The 15,276-nt window shown below is 34.8% G+C and overlaps 2 non-coding genes across 2 annotated transcripts; both read right to left on the minus strand.

Moving 5' to 3' along the window:
- Positions 1 to 7,332: 7,332 nt before the first annotated feature.
- On the minus strand, positions 7,333 to 11,273 carry LOC139353812 (large subunit ribosomal RNA). Its single transcript, XR_011604952.1, has one exon. It is a non-coding gene; the product is annotated as a large subunit ribosomal RNA (ribosomal RNA).
- Positions 11,274 to 11,678: 405 nt separating this feature from the next.
- LOC139353838 (5.8S ribosomal RNA) lies at positions 11,679 to 11,857 on the minus strand. The gene has a single exon (XR_011604966.1). It is a non-coding gene; the product is annotated as a 5.8S ribosomal RNA (ribosomal RNA).
- Positions 11,858 to 15,276: the final 3,419 nt, after the last annotated feature.

Below are 15,276 nucleotides of genomic sequence, written 5' to 3' on the forward strand. Positions count from 1 at the left end.
CCCTCACTAGGTTTATATATCTTATTGCATTGATATACAATTTATTCTTATTTATATGGCATTTATATGCCATATCTATACAATTCCTTCATATTTCGATGTATACTTGCTAGATTATACATTGTTATGCCTTATAGGTATTATACCTATAAGCCATATCCATACGATTCACTTATATAAATATATGTATATTTTTTAATACATTATTTTTTTTCACTTTTGTATGGATTTTTATGCATATCCATACATTTATATGGATATGCTTGGCGGTCTTAATAGTATTGACAAACTTATATGCATAACATAGGTTTTGACCAATACGAGGAGGGGCCCGCCAACGACCACCTCCCTATAGTAGTTTTTGGACCCATGATCTTCTAAAAGCATGTTTACAGTACTAGTGTCACCCTCACTAGGTTTATATATCGTGTTTCAGTGATATACGGGTAAATTTTACCATTTATTCTTAAGTATATGGCATTTATATGCCATATCTATATAATTCAATCATATTTTAATGTATATTTATTATATTATACATTATTATGCCTTATAGGTATTATACCTATAAGCCATATCCATACGATTCATTTACTAGTGCCGCCCCTCACTAGGTTTATATATCTTATTGCATTGATATACAATTTATTCTTATTTATATGGCATTTATATGCCATATCTATACAATTCCTGCATATTTCGATGTATATTTGCTAGATTATACATTGTTATGCCTTATAGGTATTATACCTATAAGCCATATCCATACGATTCACTTATATAAATATATGTATATTTTTTAATACATTATTTTTTTTCACTTTTGTATGGATTTTTATGCATATCCATACATTTATATGGATATGCTTGGCGGTCTTAATAGTATTGACAAACTTATATGCATAACATAGGTTTTGACCAATACGAGGAGGGGCCCGCCAACGACCACCTCCCTATAGTAGTTTTTGGACCCATGATCTTCTAAAAGCATGTTTACAGTACTAGTGTCACCCTCACTAGGTTTATATATCGTGTTTCAGTGATATACGGGTAAATTTTACCATTTATTCTTAAGTATATGGCATTTATATGCCATATCTATATAATTCAATCATATTTTAATGTATATTTATTATATTATACATTATTATGCCTTATAGGTATTATACCTATAAGCCATATCCATACGATTCATTTACTAGTGCCGCCCCTCACTAGGTTTATATATCTTATTGCATTGATATACAATTTATTCTTATTTATATGGCATTTATATGCCATATCTATACAATTCCTGCATATTTCGATGTATATTTGCTAGATTATACATTGTTATGCCTTATAGGTATTATACCTATAAGCCATATCCATACGATTCACTTATATAAATATATGTATATTTTTTAATACATTATTTTTTTCACTTTTGTATGGATTTTTATGCATATCCATACATTTATATGGATATGCTTGGCGGTCTTAATAGTATTGACAAACTTATATGCATAACATAGGTTTTGACCAATACGAGGAGAGGCCCGCCAACGACCACCTCCCTATAGTAGTTTTTGGACCCATGATCTTCTAAAAGCATGTTTACAGTACTAGTGTCACCCTCACTAGGTTTATATATCGTGTTTCAGTGATATACGGGTAAATTTTACCATTTATTCTTAAGTATATGGCATTTATATGCCATATCTATATAATTCAATCATATTTTAATGTATATTTATTATATTATACATTATTATGCCTTATAGGTATTATACCTATAAGCCATATCCATACGATTCATTTACTAGTGCCGCCCCTCACTAGGTTTATATATCTTATTGCATTGATATACAATTTATTCTTATTTATATGGCATTTATATGCCATATCTATACAATTCCTTCATATTTCGATGTATACTTGCTAGATTATACATTGTTATGCCTTATAGGTATTATACCTATAAGCCATATCCATACGATTCACTTATATAAATATATGTATATTTTTCAATACATTATTTTTTTTCACTTTTGTATGGATTTTTATGCATATCCATACATTTATATGGATATGCTTGGCGGTCTTAATAGTATTGACAAACTTATATGCATAACATAGGTTTTGACCAATACGAGGAGGGGCCCGCCAACGACCACCTCCCTATAGTAGTTTTTGGACCCATGATCTTCTAAAAGCATGTTTACAGTACTAGTGTCACCCTCACTAGGTTTATATATCGTGTTTCAGTGATATACGGGTAAATTTTACCATTTATTCTTAAGTATATGGCATTTATATGCCATATCTATATAATTCAATCATGTTTTAATGTATATTTATTATATTATACATTATTATGCCTTATAGGTATTATACCTATAAGCCATATCCATACGATTCATTTACTAGTGCCGCCCCTCACTAGGTTTATATATCTTATTGCATTGATATACAATTTATTCTTATGTATATGGCATTTATATGCCATATCTATACAATTCCTTCATATTTCGATGTATACTTGCTAGATTATACATTGTTATGCCTTATAGGTATTATACCTATAAGCCATATCCATACGATTCACTTATATAAATATATGTATATTTTTCAATACATTATTTTTTTTCACTTTTGTATGGATTTTTATGCATATCCATACATTTATATGGATATGCTTGGCGGTCTTAATAGTATTGACAAACTTATATGCATAACATAGGTTTTGACCAATACGAGGAGGGGCCCGCCAACGACCACCTCCCTATAGTAGTTTTTGGACCCATTATCTTCCAAAAGCATGTTTACAGTACTAGCGTCACCCTCACTAGGTTTATATATCGTGTTTAAGTGATATACGGGTAAATTTTACCATTTATTCTTAAGTATATGGCATTTATATGCCATATCTATATAATTCAATCATGTTTTAATGTATATTTATTATATTATACATTATTATGCCTTATAGGTATTATACCTATAAGCCATATCCATACGATTCATTTACTAGTGCCGCCCCTCACTAGGTTTATATATCTTATTGCATTGATATACAATTTATTCTTATGTATATGGCATTTATATGCCATATCTATACAATTCCTGCATATTTCGATGTATATTTGCTAGATTATACATTGTTATGCCTTATAGGTATTATACCTATAAGACATATCCATACGATTCACTTATATAAATATATGTATATTTTTCAATACATTATTTTTTTTCACTTTTGTATGGATTTTTATGCATATCCATACATTTATATGGATATGCTTGGCGGTCTTAATAGTATTGACAAACTTATATGCATAACATAGGTTTTGACCAATACGAGGAGGGGCCCGCCAACGACCACCTCCCTATAGTAGTTTTTGGACCCATGATCTTCTAAAAGCATGTTTACAGTACTAGTGTCACCCTCACTAGGTTTATATATCGTGTTTCAGTGATATACGGGTAAATTTTACCATTTATTCTTAAGTATATGGCATTTATATGCCATATCTATATAATTCAATCATATTTTAATGTATATTTATTATATTATACATTATTATGCCTTATAGGTATTATACCTATAAGCCATATCCATACGATTCATTTACTAGTGCCGCCCCTCACTAGGTTTATATATCTTATTGCATTGATATACAATTTATTCTTATTTATATGGCATTTATATGCCATATCTATACAATTCCTGCATATTTCGATGTATATTTGCTAGATTATACATTGTTATGCCTTATAGGTATTATACCTATAAGCCATATCCATACGATTCACTTATATAAATATATGTATATTTTTTAATACATTATTTTTTTCACTTTTGTATGGATTTTTATGCATATCCATACATTTATATGGATATGCTTGGCGGTCTTAATAGTATTGACAAACTTATATGCATAACATAGGTTTTGACCAATACGAGGAGAGGCCCGCCAACGACCACCTCCCTATAGTAGTTTTTGGACCCATGATCTTCTAAAAGCATGTTTACAGTACTAGTGTCACCCTCACTAGGTTTATATATCGTGTTTCAGTGATATACGGGTAAATTTTACCATTTATTCTTAAGTATATGGCATTTATATGCCATATCTATATAATTCAATCATATTTTAATGTATATTTATTATATTATACATTATTATGCCTTATAGGTATTATACCTATAAGCCATATCCATACGATTCATTTACTAGTGCCGCCCCTCACTAGGTTTATATATCTTATTGCATTGATATACAATTTATTCTTATTTATATGACATTTATATGCCATATCTATACAATTCCTTCATATTTCGATGTATACTTGCTAGATTATACATTGTTATGCCTTATAGGTATTATACCTATAAGCCATATCCATACGATTCACTTATATAAATATATGTATATTTTTCAATACATTATTTTTTTTCACTTTTGTATGGATTTTTATGCATATCCATACATTTATATGGATATGCTTGGCGGTCTTAATAGTATTGACAAACTTATATGCATAACATAGGTTTTGACCAATACGAGGAGGGGCCCGCCAACGACCACCTCCCTATAGTAGTTTTTGGACCCATGATCTTCTAAAAGCATGTTTACAGTACTAGTGTCACCCTCACTAGGTTTATATATCGTGTTTCAGTGATATACGGGTAAATTTTACCATTTATTCTTAAGTATATGGCATTTATATGCCATATCTATATAATTCAATCATGTTTTAATGTATATTTATTATATTATACATTATTATGCCTTATAGGTATTATACCTATAAGCCATATCCATACGATTCATTTACTAGTGCCGCCCCTCACTAGGTTTATATATCTTATTGCATTGATATACAATTTATTCTTATGTATATGGCATTTATATGCCATATCTATACAATTCCTTCATATTTCGATGTATACTTGCTAGATTATACATTGTTATGCCTTATAGGTATTATACCTATAAGCCATATCCATACGATTCACTTATATAAATATATGTATATTTTTCAATACATTATTTTTTTTCACTTTTGTATGGATTTTTATGCATATCCATACATTTATATGGATATGCTTGGCGGTCTTAATAGTATTGACAAACTTATATGCATAACATAGGTTTTGACCAATACGAGGAGGGGCCCGCCAACGACCACCTCCCTATAGTAGTTTTTGGACCCATTATCTTCCAAAAGCATGTTTACAGTACTAGCGTCACCCTCACTAGGTTTATATATCGTGTTTAAGTGATATACGGGTAAATTTTACCATTTATTCTTAAGTATATGGCATTTATATGCCATATCTATATAATTCAATCATGTTTTAATGTATATTTATTATATTATACATTATTATGCCTTATAGGTATTATACCTATAAGCCATATCCATACGATTCATTTACTAGTGCCGCCCCTCACTAGGTTTATATATCTTATTGCATTGATATACAATTTATTCTTATGTATATGGCATTTATATGCCATATCTATACAATTCCTGCATATTTCGATGTATATTTGCTAGATTATACATTGTTATGCCTTATAGGTATTATACCTATAAGACATATCCATACGATTCACTTATATAAATATATGTATATTTTTCAATACATTATTTTTTTTCACTTTTGTATGGATTTGTATGCATATCCATACATTTATATGGATATGCTTGGCGTTCTTTATAGTATTGACAACCTCATATGTATAACATAGGTTTTGACCAATACGAGGAGGGGCCCGCCAACGACCACCTCCCTATAGTAGTTTTTTACCCCGAGCTCTGCCAAAATCATGTTTACAGTACTAGTGCCACCCTTCACTAGGTTTTTATATCTTATTTCAGTGATATAAGTGTTAATCATTCTATTTATTCTTATGCATATGGCATTTAAAAGCCATATCTATACAATTCATTCATATTTAAATGTATATTTATAATATTAAACCATATTATGACATATAGGTATTATACCTGTAAGCCATATCTATACGATTCATTCACTAGTGCCGCCCCTCACTAGGTTTATATATCTCATTTCAGTGATATATGGGTAAACTCTATTATTTTTCATATGACACTTATATGCTGCCATATATATAAAAATGCATTTATATTTCAACGTATATATATTTACTATATTATACATTAATATGCCTTAAAGGTATTATATCTACTATAAGCCATATCCATACGATTCATTTATATAAATACATATATGTATAATTTTCTATACATAAATTTTTTTTTATTAATATATGGGTTTCCTAAGCATATCCATATAATCCATTTAGTCTTATATGGATTAGATTGGTCTTCTTTATTGTATTGCCAAACTCATATTGATAACATAAGTTTTGAACAATAAGAGCAGCCGCCAACCAACCAACCGCCGCTACCATTACTTACTTTTATATATGTCCTCTTTATTTTAATGGTCTCTTTATTTGAATTTCAATACCATAGGAATATTTATACATCGAATATGTTTGCCACTAATTTTTCGCGTCACTTATAATATGACGATACAGACTTGCTACCATAACATAAGTTTTGAACAATAAGAGGAGCAGCCGCCAACCAACCAACCAACCAACCACTGCTACCATTGGAGGAACATATACTTACTTATTATATGGCCTCTCTCTGTACTTTAATGGTCTCTTTACTTGAATTTGAATACCATAGGAATATTTATATACATCGAATATGTTTGCCATTAATTTTTCGCGTCACTTATAATATGACGATACAGACTTGCTACCATAACATAAGTTTTGAACAATAAGAGGAGCAGACACCAACCAACCAACCGCTGCTACCATTGGAGGAACATATACTTACTTTTATATATGTCCTCTTTATTTAAATGGTCTCTTCATTTGAATATTAATACCATAGGAATATTTATACATCGAATATTGTTTGCCACTAATTTTTCGCGTCACTAATAATATGACGATACAGACTTGCTACCATAACATAAGTTTTGAACAATAAGAGGAGCAGACACCAACCAACCAACCGCTGCTACCATTGGAGGAACATATACTTACTTTTATATATGTCCTCTTTACTTGCATTATCAAAATACCATAGGAATATTTATACATGGAATATGTTTGCCACTTTATCATCGCGTCACTAATAAAGATGACGATGCATTTTGTTTGTTCAATATTTATTTATAATAATATATTGATTTTTTTATAGGTCTCTTATATTACTAGACCTTTTGCTAACCACAAAGTGGCGCGCCGTTGCAAGCAAGCATAAATTATTATGCCGCTTGCAACATCTTTATTATCGAATCATCAAGCAAAGGATAAGCTTCAGTGGATCGCAGTATGGCAGCTGCTCAACCACTTACAACACCTTGCCTGTTACAAAAGTCGTTTACAATTGATTCTAGGCTTTGTCATTGTATTAAATAATGCTTTTATATGTAACTAGCGCGGCATCAGGTGATCAAAGATCCTCCCAATTTACTATGTTACAAATTACATTGGCATCACATCCATTGTCGTTTATAAAGTAAATTATAAACTTTAAATGGTTTAGAAGCCATACAATGCAAATTGCCCCTTATTTATCATTGCAGTCCAGCACGGATACGACCTTAGAGGCGTTCAGGCATAATCCAACGGACGTAGCGTCATACCACTGTTCGCTCGAACAAGTATTGTGCCATTGGTCCGTACCTGCGGTTCCTCTCGTACTACGCAGGAATGCTGTCGCAACAACGTTTTGTCATTAGTAGGGTAAAACTAACCTGTCTCACGACGGTCTAAACCCAGCTCACGTTCCCTTGCATGGGTGAACAATCCAACGCTTGGTGAATTTTGCTTCACAATGATAGGAAGAGCCGACATCGAAGGATCAAAAAGCGACGTCGCTATGAACGCTTGGCCGCCACAAGCCAGTTATCCCTATGGTAACTTTTCTGACACCTCTTGTTAAAAACTCTTTAAACCAAAAGGATCGATAGGCCGAGCTTTTGCTGTCCCTGTGTGTACTGAACACCGAGATCAAGTCAGCATTTGCCCTTTTGCTCTATGTGTGGTTTCTGTCCGCACTGAGCTGGCCTTGGGACACCTCCGTTATTATTTGAGAGATGTACCGCCCCAGTCAAACTCCCTACCTGGCAATGTCCTTGAATTGGATCATACCTGAGTAATTGGAGTTATTCCAAATTTTCAAATCAAAAATACATAAATGCACCGTTTTATTAAAGAATTTGTTTGCGATTATATAACAAACTCGTGATACTTTGATCAAGAAGCTTGCATCAAAACCCAATACCATAAGATATAATAAATATATCCGTATAATGGCTAGGAAATGATACACGTTCCATTTAATCAAGTAAGTAAGGAAACAATAAGAGTAGTGGTATTTCATTGGCGATACCAAACCGAAGTCTAATATCTCCCACTTATTCTACACCTCTTATGTCTCCTTACACTGCCAGATTAGAGTCAAGCTCAAAAGGGTCTTCTTTCCCCGCTAATTATTCCAAGCCCGTTCCCTTGGCTGTGGTTTCGCTAGATAGTAGATAGGGACAGTAGGAATCTCGTTAATCCATTCATGCGCGTCACTAATTAGATGACGAGGCATTTGGCCGTTGACCCGCGCTTACTTGAATTTCTTCACTTTGACATTCAGAGCACTGGGCAGAAATCACATTGTGTCAACACCCGCTAGGGCCATCACAATGCTTTGTTTTAATTAGACAGTCGGATTCCCCAAGTCCGTGCCAGTTCTGAATTGATTGTTAATTGATAATCGTTATAATTAATAAGAACTAATTGGTTTAACCCAATTAGTATTCTTAAAAATTTTAGCAAGAAAGTTCCACAATTGGCTACGTAACTAAACTATCCGGGGAACAAGTGACCAACATAAATGCCAGACACTCTATTTACCCAGAACGAGCACATAAACCATGTTATTGTTTCCCAATCAAGCCCGACTATCTCAATCTTCAGAGCCAATCCTTATCCCGAAGTTACGGATCTAATTTGCCGACTTCCCTTACCTACATTATTCTATCGACTAGAGACTCTTCACCTTGGAGACCAGCTGCGGATATTGGTACGGCCTGTTGAGAAGTTTGCGTGTCCCCACCATAAATTTTCAAGGTCCGAGGAGAAAATATCGACACAACAGTATATGTCATGCTCTTCTAGCCCATCTACCATATCTCTCTGCGAAAGACTTCCATGGTAGTACGGCTATAAAACAGAAAAGAAAACTCTTCCGATATCTCTCGACGGCTTCTTTATGGTCGTTCCTGTTGCCAGGATGAGCACGAGGCCCATATTTAATAACAAACGGATACTCAACAGGTTACGGAATTGGAACCGTATTCCCTTTCGTTCAAAATTATTCAAGTATATTAATTAGCTTGATTTATATAATATAATATATTTGTATGGCATTTGTGTTTTACTTGAAAATTTTCGGCTTTCGCCTTGAACTTAGGACCGACTAACTCGTGATCAACCACTGTTCACACGAAACCCTTCTCCACTTCAGTCCTCCAAGGTCTCATTCGATTATTTGCTACTACCACCAAGATCTGTACCAATGGCAGCTCCATGCAGGCTTGCGCCAAACACTTCTACGCATACCATTGTACCTTCCTACTCACTAAAGTTTCAAAATTTATATCACAAGTAATATAAATCATCTACTTTAGCGGTAATGTATAGGTATACAACTTAAGCGCCATCCATTTTAAGGGCTAGTTGCTTCGGCAGGTGAGTTGTTACACACTCCTTAGCGGATTTCGACTTCCATGATCACCGTCCTGCTGTTTTAAGCAACCAACGCCTTTCATGGTATCTGCATGAGTTGTTAATTTGGGCACCGTAACATTACGTTTGGTTCATCCCACAGCGCCAGTTCTGCTTACCAAAAGTGGCCCACTGGGCACATTATATCATAACCTTGAACTTCATATCAAGAAAGTTAAGGTTCTTACCCATTTAAAGTTTGAGAATAGGTTAAGATCGTTTCGACCCTAAGGCCTCTAATCATTCGCTTTACCAGATAAGATTATTTTATATAACATTAAAATGCACCAGCTATCCTGAGGGAAACTTCGGAAGGAACCAGCTACTAGATGGTTCGATTGGTCTTTCGCCCCTATACTCAATTCTGACAATCGATTTGCACGTCAGAACTGTTTCGGTCTTCCATCAGGGTTTCCCCTGACTTCAACCTGATCAAGTATAGTTCACCATCTTTCGGGTCACAGCATATATGCTCAAGGTACGTTCCAGTTAGAGGCATAAATAATATAAATATCATTATACATAACTATATAGAACGCCCCGGGATTGTGTTAATTAGCTATAAATAGTTAAAAAACTAATCCCATTATTAGTCAAGTTAATTACGCTATTAGGTTTATATCCCAATAACTTGCACATATGTTAGACTCCTTGGTCCGTGTTTCAAGACGGGTCCCGAAGGTATCCTGAATCTTTCGCATTGTTAATCATACAAGTGCATATAATAAACACAAAAATCAATGATAATTATGCCATTATATAATTCCGAAAAATTAACGCACTGTATTCATATAAATCTATCAGCACTTTATCAAATTAATAACATTTATTCTGTGTTAAAATGCAAGCAAATTAATTTGAATAAACTATAAGTTATATTTTATGATAAATTTTGTATGCTAATAGATTACAATGTCCTTATATGGAAAAAATGCACACTATTATCATAATATTGTTTAAATATTACAATTTTAATGATGAATTTTCCATAACGGATATTCAGGTTCATCGGGCTTAACCTCTAAGCAGTTTCACGTACTGTTTAACTCTCTATTCAGAGTTCTTTTCAACTTTCCCTCACGGTACTTGTTTACTATCGGTCTCATGGTTATATTTAGTTTTAGATGGAGTTTACCACCCACTTAGTGCTGCACTATCAAGCAACACGACTCTTTGGAAACATCATCTAGTAATCATTAACGTTATACGGGCCTGGCACCCTCTATGGGTAAATGGCCTCATTTAAGAAGGACTTAAATCGTTAATTTCTCATACTAGAATATTGACGCTCCATACACTGCATCTCACATTTGCCATATAGACAAAGTGACTTAGTGCTGAACTGATTTCTTTTCGCTCGCCGCTACTAAGAAAATCCTGGTTAGTTTCTTTTCCTCCCCTAATTAATATGCTTAAATTCAGGGGGTAGTCCCATATGAGTTGAGGTTGTGTATAACTTTTATTTGCAATTAATTCTTTATATATAATGATAAAACATTTTATTAAATTCGTTATATTTATATATATATATATTTGTATGGCATTTGTTTGGTCTAACGAATCAACGAAGAATAATAATATAGTCAACGGCTTTCTATTTTCTAATCGTTAATAAGAGACAATTCTAGATAAATTTTTTATGCTAGACATTTCTCAGTATTATTTGATTGAAAAAGAAAATATTTCTCTTCGTTTTTCACATTCAAATTAATTTACTAATGTGAGATAATGTTTTTCATATATTTGTTAATATTATGAATAAAATAATTAAATTATTATTATCCAATAATATACCATATGCTTATAAAATTTCATTATAAAATTTGTATAAACAACTTAATTAGCATAGTCTTACAACCCTCAACCATATGTAGTCCAAGCAGCACTATAAAATTAATTAAAGTACATAACAGCATGGACTGCGATATGCGTTCAAAATGTCGATGTTCATGTGTCCTGCAGTTCACACGATGACGCACAGTTTGCTGCGTTCTTCATCGACCCATGAGCCGAGTGATCCACCGCTTAGAGTTTTATATATCGGTTTGTTAATTTTGTCATATATGTTTTTATTGAAAGAAATTAAAAATACACCATTTTACTGGCATATATCAATTCCTTCAATAAATTTATTTTTATACCTAAAACGAATGCTGCGAAATGTCTTAGTTTCATATAACCAATAATATATCAAGTATTTTTTTAATGGCATTTACGGTATTAAATACTTTTTAGCGATATATATTGAAATTTATATAAAACATTAACCTGTATTAATCAGGTACAACATTGTACATTTTAGGTTGTTGCATTATCCAATGTATGCGCATAACTGAGATGAACAATACATATCGCAACGCGTGTATATTATGGTCCATATACACACAGTGTTTTATTAATTGCATTTAATATACAATATAATAATAATATCAAATAATTTCGATTTGCTTGTTCGAATTTGTTATTTGTTTGCTTTCGCTTTCTTGCTTATTTATTTCTCTTATTTATTGCAATAATATATTTATATATTATATATTTCTTATTACAATTATTATATTTCGACTTGCTTTTTCGAAATTGTATTTGATCTATATATATAGATCATATTTTTGGCAATTTAATATTTTATTTGTATTACTATAATAATGTTATTATAATAAAAACAAATTTTTTTATTAACGGTAAGGATATTAAACAATAATGATCCTTCCGCAGGTTCACCTACGGAAACCTTGTTACGACTTTTACTTCCTCTAAATAATCAAGTTCGGTCAACTTTTGCGAAACAACCGTAACACACAAGGCGTCACAGTGATCACGTCCGGAGACCTCACTAAATAATTCAATCGGTAGTAGCGACGGGCGGTGTGTACAAAGGGCAGGGACGTAATCAATGCGAGTTAATGACTCACACTTACTGGGAATTCCAAGTTCATGTGAACAGTTTCAGTTCACAATCCCAAGCATGAAAGTGGTTCAGCGGTTTACCCGGACCTCTCGGTCTAGGAAATACACGTTGATACTTTCATTGTAGCGCGCGTGCAGCCCAGGACATCTAAGGGCATCACAGACCTGTTATTGCTCAATCTCATTATTGCTAGACGCAATTTGTCCATTTAAGAAGCTAGTGTCCTTATAATGGGACAAACCAACAGGTACGGCTCCACTTATATAAACACATTCAAACACAATAAACATTTTACTGCCACCATGAATGAAGGCTATATAAGCTTCAACACCATAATCCTGAAGATATCTATTTAATATATTTGAGTCTCGTTCGTTATCGGAATTAACCAGACAAATCACTCCACGAACTAAGAACGGCCATGCACCACCACCCATAGATTCGAGAAAGAGCTATCAATCTGTCTTACACACTTATGTTCGGACCTGGTTAGTTTTCCCGTGTTGAGTCAAATTAAGCCGCAGGCTCCACTCCTGGTGGTGCCCTTCCGTCAATTCCTTTAAGTTTCAGCTTTGCAACCATACTTCCCCCGGAGCCCAAAAGCTTTGGTTTCCCGGGAAGCGACTGAGAGAGCCATAAAAGTAGCTACACCCAATTGCTAGCTGGCATCGTTTATGGTTAGAACTAGGGCGGTATCTGATCGCCTTCGAACCTCTAACTTTCGTTCTTGATTAATGAAAACATCTTTGGCAAATGCTTTCGCTTAAGTTAGTCTTACGACGGTCCAAGAATTTCACCTCTCGCGTCGTAATACTAATGCCCCCAAACTGCTTCTATTAATCATTACCTCTTGATCTGAAAACCAATGAAAGCAGAACAGAGGTCTTATTTCATTATCCCATGCACAGAATATTCAGGCATTTGAAGCCTCAGTTGTCAGTCAAATGCTCTGGAGAGCAGACGTGTTTTTCGAGCGCTCCGTGTGACAGGTCAATTTCGGCAGTAAAACGCGTTTTTCCTTGCTAAAAATAGCATAAATATTCGCGCATTGTGTTCGCATAATCATTACGCGTGTTTTCTGCACAAAAAAGGTGGTAGGAAGGCCAAAACCGCGATTTTCCACCCCAGACAGTTCGAGAACATTCGACGTGCTGAGAGAGAGGCGCTCTCTCGGGCGCTCCGTGTGTCGGGCCAATTTCGGCTGTAAAACGCATTTTTCCTTGCTAAAAATAGCATAAATATTCGCGCATTGTGTTCGCATAATCATTCCGTGTGTTTTCTGCACGAAAAAGGTGGTAGGAAGGCCATAATCGCGATTTTCCACCCCAGACTATTCGAGAACATTCGACGTGCTGAGAGAGAGGCGCTCTCTCGGGCGCTCCGTGTGTCAGGCCAATTTCGGCAATAAAACTCATATTTCACTGTTGTAAGAGAGCCGCTCTCTCTCGAGTGGCGCCTGCCTTATCTAGATAACGTTTTGACAGCAGCGCGGTTCGCGTCTGCACTAATTTATATCGGTTCGTGTCTCCGCAAATTGGTTGGTTTTTTGGAAATCAGCTGATTTCATTCCGCCAGAGGGCGACTACTTCAGGATTCATAGCATACATTCGGCGACACCTCATCGCTGTATCACTCCGCCAGAGGGCGGCGACTCCTAATACTTTTGCCTACATTTCGGCGACACCTCGTCGTCGACTTTTTGTCAGCAGAGGTAAAGGAAATAAATAGTTCACTCACACAGTTAGCCGGCTGTGCTTGTTGGTGGTGCTGTCGCCATGGGCGACAATAGCAACACCGGCAGCATGGATGTGGACAACGCGACTGTAGCCGCACCCAAAAAAGGCCCTTGGCAAAAAAAAGATCTCAAAAGGAGTCTACCTCCCGGGTCGCCAGAGTCAATTAGAGGCGTAAAGAAAATCATCATGGAGAAACGGGAAAAATCTCCCAGCCCTACCCCGAGCTCATCGTGCTCCTCAAGCAACACGTCACCTGAGGAAGGTGAGATAATTCGCCCTTACATTTTCCCTAAAAAGACCATAAAGAATAAGGCTGCCGTGAATCAAGACAAAAAGAAGGATATAGGTCCTAGCACCTCAAATCGTTTCGCTTCTCTGCCTGTAGAGAGCAGCAATGAAAAGACCGTCGATAATACCGAACTTAAAACAGCACCCAAGCCCCCTCCAATTTTTATCCCGGATGTAGTAAACATTGGCGAATTTTTAAACGAAATGCGCACATTGGTAAATTCCGATACTTTCTCTTACAAGGCAACGGGAAGAGGCAACATCAGGCTGATGCCGAAGGACAGCACCACTTACCGAAAAATTGTTGCCCACCTGGACAACTGTCAATACGAGTTCCGTACCTTCCAACTTAAGGAAGAGCGAGCTTTCCGCATTGTTGTTAAGGGACTACACCACACTACACCAATTGAGGAGGTCAAGGAAGCCTTTGTGAATCTCGGCCACAATGTGCGTGATGCTAAAAATGCAGTATCAAGGGTAACTAAAATGCCATTGTCGATGTTTTTCATTAACCTTGAAC

The sequence above is a fragment of the Drosophila suzukii genome, chromosome Y (genome assembly GCF_043229965.1).
Source record: "Drosophila suzukii chromosome Y, CBGP_Dsuzu_IsoJpt1.0, whole genome shotgun sequence".
In the NCBI taxonomy this organism is placed as follows: domain Eukaryota; kingdom Metazoa; phylum Arthropoda; class Insecta; order Diptera; family Drosophilidae; genus Drosophila; species Drosophila suzukii.